Source organism: Cryptomeria japonica, chromosome 11, assembly GCF_030272615.1.
Source record: "Cryptomeria japonica chromosome 11, Sugi_1.0, whole genome shotgun sequence".
NCBI lineage: Eukaryota > Viridiplantae > Streptophyta > Pinopsida > Cupressales > Cupressaceae > Cryptomeria > Cryptomeria japonica.
Window position 1 is genome coordinate 60,438,809 of NC_081415.1, and position 9,012 is coordinate 60,447,820.

Sequence of the window (9,012 nt, forward strand, 5' to 3'; positions counted from 1 at the left end):
TTAATGTAGAACCCTAATACAATAGAGGTTGAATACCTAGAGGATTGTAATTTGGTATAGTGAATTCAAGATTTTGGCATTATTGAGTTTTTTTAATCCCTTTCTATTTATGATTTTGTTGGTTATGTTTGTGGTATTTGTAGGGAGACATTCATAAATTTATATCAATTTTCACTATATTTTGGTTTATTGGTTTGTAATGGTAATTTAATGTTCCTTCATATTTTTGTATAGATACTTTATAATAGACTATAATGGTGATTTGTTCTCTTATGGATGTAATCTTTATAATATATTCATTTCATGGGAAATGTTTCTAATAGATTCCCTAATTAATTAATCTAGAGAAAGAAAACACTAAAGAAAGAAATATAATCATTTCTTTTATTTTTATTTGAAAAACTTGAGATAAAAGACCAATTAGGGAGAATTAAGACATGAGATTTTATCATGCAATGTAGGATACATTAATGATAGTAAATAACAACTAAGTTGGTTAGAGATATTGAATAAACTTTCTAATTAGGAGGTCCTTATCTTCAAACCCATCACTATATGAAGAAACTAATAAATGATTTATGATCAGGTAAAATTCTATTTTTCTATCACACTTTATAATAGGTTTTAAAAAAATATATTAAATTATTCATCATTGTAACACATTGTTAATGTGACTTAACTACTTCCAACTCAAAAAGGTCATGCTAGAATATTTTGAATTAGTCTAAAGACTAGGTAAATCAAGAGAGGGTCCAAACCCTTATATAACAACCAACTAGGCATAAAGAGGATCTCACAAGCAATGAGACAACCCAAACGAAAAAAGAGAAAACTCTTTTTTGAAAGAGATGCTTTTGACTGGAGCATCAAACTGACAGGAAAAAGCATCTAGAACCTATATTAGATTAAAAAAAATTATTTTAAAATTTTTTAGATCAAACCTGGGTTTAGGTAAGAACCTCAAACCAAATTCAAAAAAAAAAACTTAAGCTAAGACAAAAGTAGCTAAGGGAATAGACAACAACCAACGGGTTTTGAAAGGCTCCCTAAAACCTTTTCCTATAGGACCACCTTGAACAAAGAATATCTCATATAAGGAAAGGGACCACCGAGATTTAAAAACAAACTGGGTTTGGAATGTACCTAGAATCCTTGAAACAATACAATCACCTAGCCATTCCTAGAAAACAAGCATAATGAAAAGTGTAGTCAAGGAATGAACTAGAACATGAATGACCAAGGATTTTGAAAGGCACCCCTAAACCTATTACTATCATGAACCACTACAAACACAATAATTGGGTACATAGGAGCAAGGAAAACCCCACAACCCACCCCAATAGGACCAGGATCACCATAATTGGTAGAAGCCGCCACAATAGGATCTACAAAAATGGCCTCAACAACAAGAACCAGAAGCCTTGTAGGAGAAAACACAAGGGAAGATTCCCCCTCTAATAATCTAGATCTTAGAAAAACCACTCCCAATCAACATTGAAAGGGAGACCTACAAATGAGGAAGAAAAATACCATAGCAATTAAATCCACAATCTAGACAATTGTGAGGACGAAGTCAAACTAGAATGTTATTGGAAAGAATTTTACAACTATTAGGACACATTCTAAGTACACATAATCAATTATGCAATAAATTGAACCAAAAAATTTATATCTAAAATAGATATATCCAAAACATTTTGGAAAGAGTTACTAATAAAAATGTGTAGTAGTGCTTGGTGCCAAGTTATAAACTTTAAGAAATTATTTGAAAATGCATAATTATCTCCACTTCAATTTATAAGTACCCAAATAGAAGGTTGATTTATTTCTCAAATAGAAATAATAGTTGTTTCATACACAAAATAAGGATGATTTTATCTCATATGAATTCATCCATTATTATAGATAAGCAAATCAAGCTACCCATATAATTCCAATATGAGAATCAACCAAATTGAAAATACTATGTTCTATGACACGTCTTCAAACATGGAGTATAAAGATTCAAAATGAGAATTTCCATAATGATCAAAACGTTTTTTTTCATTTACCCTTTCATTAATTGTTAAAGTTTGTGCCTCATTTGAGTCTTTTAAAACGAATGACTCATTTAATCACTCTACAACTCCACACGGTAAACAATTAAGGGAAGCTAACTTTTTAATCTACTTTTCATGAGACATTATTATAATTAGGATTTGATTAACTCTACAGTATTACTACAACTTATCTCTAAATCAATATTTAATGTGAATGATATATTTTTTTTTCTCACCTCATTTGGTTGATCGTTCACACATTTTTATTTATGGTCTCTTACTATTTTAATTGTCATCTTACTCCTCTTCTTCTCTAAATACTATTAGAATGGGTGAGATGGAAATAAATATAAGAATTTACATGTGTAGTCCCCCTACTCGTTTGAACTTATTAGACTCATTTTTTATTATTGTTTACTTTCAGTGGATACATTACCATGATGTGTTAATCAGACTTATATGACATTATTTCATGTTTTTTTTTTTACTAAAAGGGTAAAAAATTTATTGAAAATCAGACACAAGCATTACAAAGAGAACCAGAGCCCTGAGGCCCCAGAGAAGAACTACCAACCTAGTCATAGATCAACCAGCTTCAAAACCATCCATGTCCTCAGTGAAAATCTTCTGCAATTCCTAACAGTAATCCCCAGAGAGATGCTCCCAACCTTCAACTTTCCAATCACTATCATGATCTGAGGCCCACTTGGCCAAGAAGTCTGCCACTCTATTCCATTCTTGAGGAATATGGATGAAGGACACCTGCTACATTAAAGAGCTAATTTGGAGAATCTGTTGAACAATCCCTGCCAACTACCACTGAATCCCACTCACCTTCTACTCAGACAACAAGTTAACAACAATTTGTGAATCCGATTCACAAATCACCTTCCTACAACCCAATGCCAAAGCCCACTCCAGTGCATAAAGAATCGCAATACCCTCCATAAAATTATTAGACTGTCACCCTTTATGCAGCAAAAAGAAGAAAACAACCTCCCCCCTGCTATTCCCGCCAATAACACCTACTTCAGTAGGGCCTGGGTTACCCCTAGATGAGCCATCAGTGTTAATCTTGATAAACACATCCTGAGGGGTTATCCACCTTCCCACCATTTGCACCTTCTTTATAGCCTGTCTACCTCTCCTGACACAAGAAGAGGCAAGAGACAACTCCTGCAAGCCAAGCCTACTCACAATATCTGCCTCATCTCTACCCAGTGGGAAATTCACCTCACACTTAGCTTCCACTATCTCCCGAATCATAGCAGTGATCCTATTCCAAATTTGTTGACCAAACAGTTTGGCCTCACGAAAGATCCTCCTGTTCCTTTCAAGCCAGATCTACCACAGAATGAAGATGGGCCCAATATACCAGACAAACTTGAGGAAGGAGGATGGAATAGGAGGTCTACCCAAACTACTACAAAACTCCACCAGAGAATCTACAGGGACACAAGGATGCTTCCACACCACCCACCAATAGTGCTAGATAAGCATAGAGTAGGGGCATCTAAAGAATAGGTGTGAGGAATCTTCCTCTTTGTTACCATACAGAACACAAATAGAAGGCCCCAAGAATCCTTGCTTGTGCATATTGTCCCAAGTAAGACATCTATTCCAAGCCAAAGTCCAAGAAAAGCAGTTACACTTCGGCCAAGAAGCATTATTCCACACCTATTTCCACTAGTTCACTTCTCTTCCCTCAAGTCTTCAGCTCATCAATTCCCAGTATCCACTAGCCATAGAAAAAATGCCCTTAGGATTTGGAGACCAAGCAAGCCCATCCCTACCCTTAAGGGAGCTATAGTGTCTATTCGCCAAAATGCCCTACAACTCAGCTCACTCGTCCTCCATCCCAACAATCGGCCATTCATTAGGAGTCTTCCACGGCTCCAGATCCAGCCAATCACACCTATAGACATCCTTAAAGTCACTCACCCTTGACCATCCCGCTTCCAAAAACTTTTGGCCCAGGTTTCCAAGGTTAGGAAACTGATCAAGGATGGGAAGGTATCCATCCCAAGAGTCATTCCAGAAAAGGACCTCTTCCCTCCTTCTGCAAATCCAAAAATGCCCTGCCTTAATGAGAGAAGCCCCCTCTTGAGCATATACTAGATCGATGAGCCCTTTGCTTCAAGCAGATATCTAGGGATTTCCTCCAACAGGATCCTCTGCATATATTTGTTGGCCAAAATCCTAGCCCAGCCTCAATCCTGCTCAACACACCACCTCCAATACAATTTAGATGTAAGTGCTTCCCCAAAAAGAATAGACTGCCTTAACCCAAGCCCCCCCAACTGCTTCGGGCTACACACCAGGTCCCAATTGACCAGACTCCACTTGGAAGAGGAGAGATTACCTGCCCATAAGAATTGCTTAGCCAGAGAGTCCAAACCCTTCAAGAACCACCTAGGAGACACCTAAAGCATACATCGATAGATCGCCAGAGCCTGAACCATCGAATGAATCAATTAAACCCTCCCCGCAAAGGATAACCTTCTATGAGTCTAGTGATCAACTTGCGATCAGAATTTATCCAAGATCCTCTGCCATCACTCCCTAGGAGGGTTGCCAAGAGAAATAGGAATACCCAAATAGGTCAAGGGCAAGGAGCCAACTTGGAATCTCAAGATAAGAGCAATTCTCCTTTGAATAGATTCAGGAGTATTGAAAAAGAGGATAGAAGATTTATCCTCATTGATCAACTAGCCAGAAGCTGCAAGATAAACATCCAGGACCTTACGCAAATTAGTAGCTTCATTTATCCGAGCTAGCCCCATAAGGGTTGTATCATCCACAAATTGCATGTGAGACTGTAGCTGCAAGTCATTACCCCATCTCCAACCTTGAATAGTACCCAAGCCCACATTATGCTTAATCAGCCTCCCCAGACCCTCAGCAAGAAGAATGAATAAATAAGGGGAGAGGGGATCCCCCTAGCGGAGACCCCTAGAAGCACCAAACAGCTCAGTATGGTCCCCATTGATAAGCATAGAGAAAGAGGTGGATGTAACACAACTCATAACCCACCGGATCCACTCGTCAGCAAAACCAAAAGCCTTGAGGATCTTCTGAAGGAAGGACCACAAAACTCTATCGTACACCTTAGCCATATCCAGCTTGATAAACATAGATTTTTCCTTAGAGGTTGCCATAGAATGAATGGTCTCCATAGCAATGACCACCCCATCTAGAATTTGGCGCCCTTCCACAAACCCACTCTGCTCCTCAAAAATAACATTCCCTAGGAACTTCTTCAATCTATCCGCTATCAGCTTAGAGATGATCTTGTAAATCACATTGCAGAGAGACATGGGGTGGAACTAGCCTAACTGGTTGACCCCTTCACACTTGGGGATTAAAGCAATGAAGGTCGCATTCAATGCCCTAAGCATCTGCTTATTCCTCTGGGACTTCTGGACTACTTCCAATAAATCCATCTTAATAATATCCCAGAACTCTTGAAAGAATTCAACCGGGAACCCATCTGGTCTAGGAGCCTTTCCTTTCCTCATGTGGAAGACAATCCTCTCAAGTTCTTCCAGGAAGATAGGACACAAAAGTTTCTCATTCATCTCCCTTGAGACAAGATAAGGGATGCAAGCCAGAATCAGATTCTCCTCCACTATTTCCCCCTGAGAGTCCTCCCTAAAGAAGGACTGGAAAAACTGAAGAGACTGCCTAGACATCTCCTGTAAGGATACGCACTGCTCACCTCTATCACTAACCAAAACAGGAATGGAATTTCCGTATCTCCTTTCTTTCACAAAGTTGAAGAAGAAAGTAGTGTTCTTGTCCCCATCCTTCAGCCAATCAATATGAGCTCTCTACTTCCAATATATTTCTTCCCTAAGCTCCCATTCCTCTACCACCTTGACAACCTTGTCTTCCTCTCTAAGAAATTCCTTAGACAACCCATGCTCTCTGATTTCACTGGTGATCTCATTTAGCACAATTTGAGCAGCTTTCTTCTCATGAAAGATGTTCTCAAAACCTTGTCGGTTCCACTATTTAAGTTGAAGCTTAACAAATTTCAGCTTCTTGGCAAAAGAGTACATGGTAGTGCCAAAGGCCGACCTCCCTTTCCTCCACCAGTCCACAACAAGAACCCGCAAAGAAGGGTCCCGAAGCCACATAAGTTGGAATTTGAATGAAGGCGAATAGGCAACCCGAGCCGAAGACAAAACCAACTTGATTGGCCAATGATCTGACCCTCTCCAGTCAAGAATCTCATAACTTATGGACCACCCCCCACCAATCCAAAAGAAAGAAACTAGAAAACGATTCAACCGTTCAGCAATCCAATTCTCTCCCACCCTCCTTTTGTTCAAAGTGAACAAACCATTGCTAGGCTTGATGTCAACTAGCTGCAGTAAGGAGATACTATCCTGGAAAAGGAAAGAAGATGGTTCCAACCATATTACACCCCCCTTCTTTTCACTCAACTCAAGGATGGCATTGAAGTCTCCTGCCATAATCCAAGGATGAAAAGGGGCCAACCTTCGCATACTAGCAACATGAGACTGTTAGTTTTGCTTACCCTGAAATCAGTGGGAGCATAGATATTGAAAAATAAGATGAATTCCCCAGTCTCAAGACTAGATAGCACCCAGATAATGAGGATTTGGAGGTGGCCCACCAGACAGGGCGGAGCCTTAAAGGGTTCCAAAGACAGGCCACCCCTCCCGAGGAACCAGTTGACCCAACACACCAACACTCACCTCACACCCACAGCTTTGGCACAAGACCCATCATACTCTCCACTGAAAGTTTAGTTTCTTGCAAGAAAAGGACATTAGGTGAATGATTCCTAATCAAATCCCGAACAACTTTTTGTCTAGGGTTGTTGTTCAAGCCCCTTACAATCCATGAGAGTACAATCATTTAGGAGGGTTGGAAAAGTGAGATACCAAAGTCTTTACTGACCCTGACTCAACCAAATTCTCTCCCATCATTTTGATTTTATCCAAATCCTTCTTTCTGCCAGCCTTTGAGATTTTCTCTGAAGCACTTTTCTTAATATCTTTCTGATGAAGACCCAGGTGAACAGAAGACTTATTAGTTTTAGCTCCAGTCGGTTTCAATTTCAGACCTATCGGGGACCCCTCCCCCAAAACCAAATTCACCTCCAAAACAGGAATAAGTTCCAACTCAGCCCCTATAGTCTGCTCCATGTAGTACCCCATTTTGATCAGACTTATTAGACTATCTTTGTGTTGCAGTTTACTATTCAGTGACACTTTATTGCTCGTCATTTTTGCAGACGTATTTGATACTATTTCATGTTTATCTGGATATTGGATGCATGAGTTATTTTCAGTATTTCAGTATTGGTGATTTCTAGTATTTCATGGATTATTGCTCGTACTGACATCTTACTTTATCTAGGCGATGTGTCATATATATGTTGCGTGTTTGCTATTGTATTGGATGCAAGGGGACGATTTTCCTTCACTCGTTTCGATGAGACAGGGAACGTCGCGATTCTCCTTCATCGGTGTGCGTGCCGTGTATTCTATATCTATATGCATGTATGTGTGTGCTTCGGTGATGCAGGATATTGCAGGTACAAGTACCGAGTAGGTACGGGGTATCGTCTCCACCTGGCTTCACAGGTCTGAGCGTGCCTTATATGTCCGATGGGAGTGGAGGAGATAGCTTTTGACCCTAGTCCTTACCTCAGTCTATTATTGTGAGTGCCGTCAGTCGGTCGTACATCCCCTTTGTTTGAATTTCAAGTCTTTTTACTTTTCCTCGATTTGCATGCCTTGGTGGTTCGGTTAATTATTTAAGTTTAAGTTGTCATTATTGTTGGCTTGAGCGATTCATTCCTTATTATGCCTTATGTCCTGAATCAAGCGTAATTGATTAGTTCATTAGATTTTAATTTTTAGTTGCTTTTATTGGCAAAGTAATCGTGTTTAGATCCAACGAAAGAAATAGAATAGATTAGTTAATTGTTTTTTTGTTTTTTTATATGCAAATAAAGTTAACTCATTGTTTTCCTATTTAGTAGAAAAATTGATTTAATTGCTATTTATGAAAATGTAATTTTCAAAAAGAGGAAATTTTCATTTATTTGTTTTGAGAAATATGAAAAAGAAAAATAGAAAAAGAAAAGAAAGTCAAATGGGGGATTTTAATGTTTTTTTTTTTTTTAAAATAGAAATTTTGGCAACCTAGAAAATTAGGTTAAAGAGATTTTCTTACTACATCATTTTGGAGGAGATTTTGGGGGTTATGCTTATTTTGGAGGAGGAGAAAGAAATTTTGGAAAATTTGCTTGAAGGGTGGATTTGGGTGTGAACTAGCTGGGATTCCTGCTGAAGCATACCATTCTTGCTTGGAAATCATAGAGGTTGGTTGAATCCTTCCTTATTGCAACAAAAAAATCCTTGCTTTCTTTCCATTTGCTGTTATTTGTTTAAAATCTTGAATTGTGAATTTTGGGTGTTGGGTATTTGGTTGTCATGGGTTGTGGAAGAAGAATTCTACCAATTTGTTGTCAAATTCAAACTTAATTTCTCTCCATGTAGTTTCTTAACTAAATTTATATTGTTTCATCTTTGCTTATGCAAGAAATTTCTTGGTTTATCATGCTGTTCGTAATTAGGAATTTTGATAGGTTTGGTAGTGTTATGCTGGCAAAATTTTGCCAGGCATTCATAAAATACCACTCCCTAGAAATTTCCAGTTTTAAAAATGATGGTTATGAGTTAAATTTCCTTGTTCATGCTTGATTGGGAGCAAATGAATTCAATTGGGGTTTGGGGATTAAGATTATTCTCATTTAATTAAATTTTTAGAGCAAACTGGGTTGATTTGGATGAAAGTGTATTCCCCCTGTTTTGTCTCAGAACATTTGTTAATGCTGGTAAAATTGGCATTTCCAGAGACTCTTTTAATTTATTTTTTTGGTTGTATGGTTGTCAAAATGCTGTGGCTGGGAAAATTGATTGCTAATTTTGTT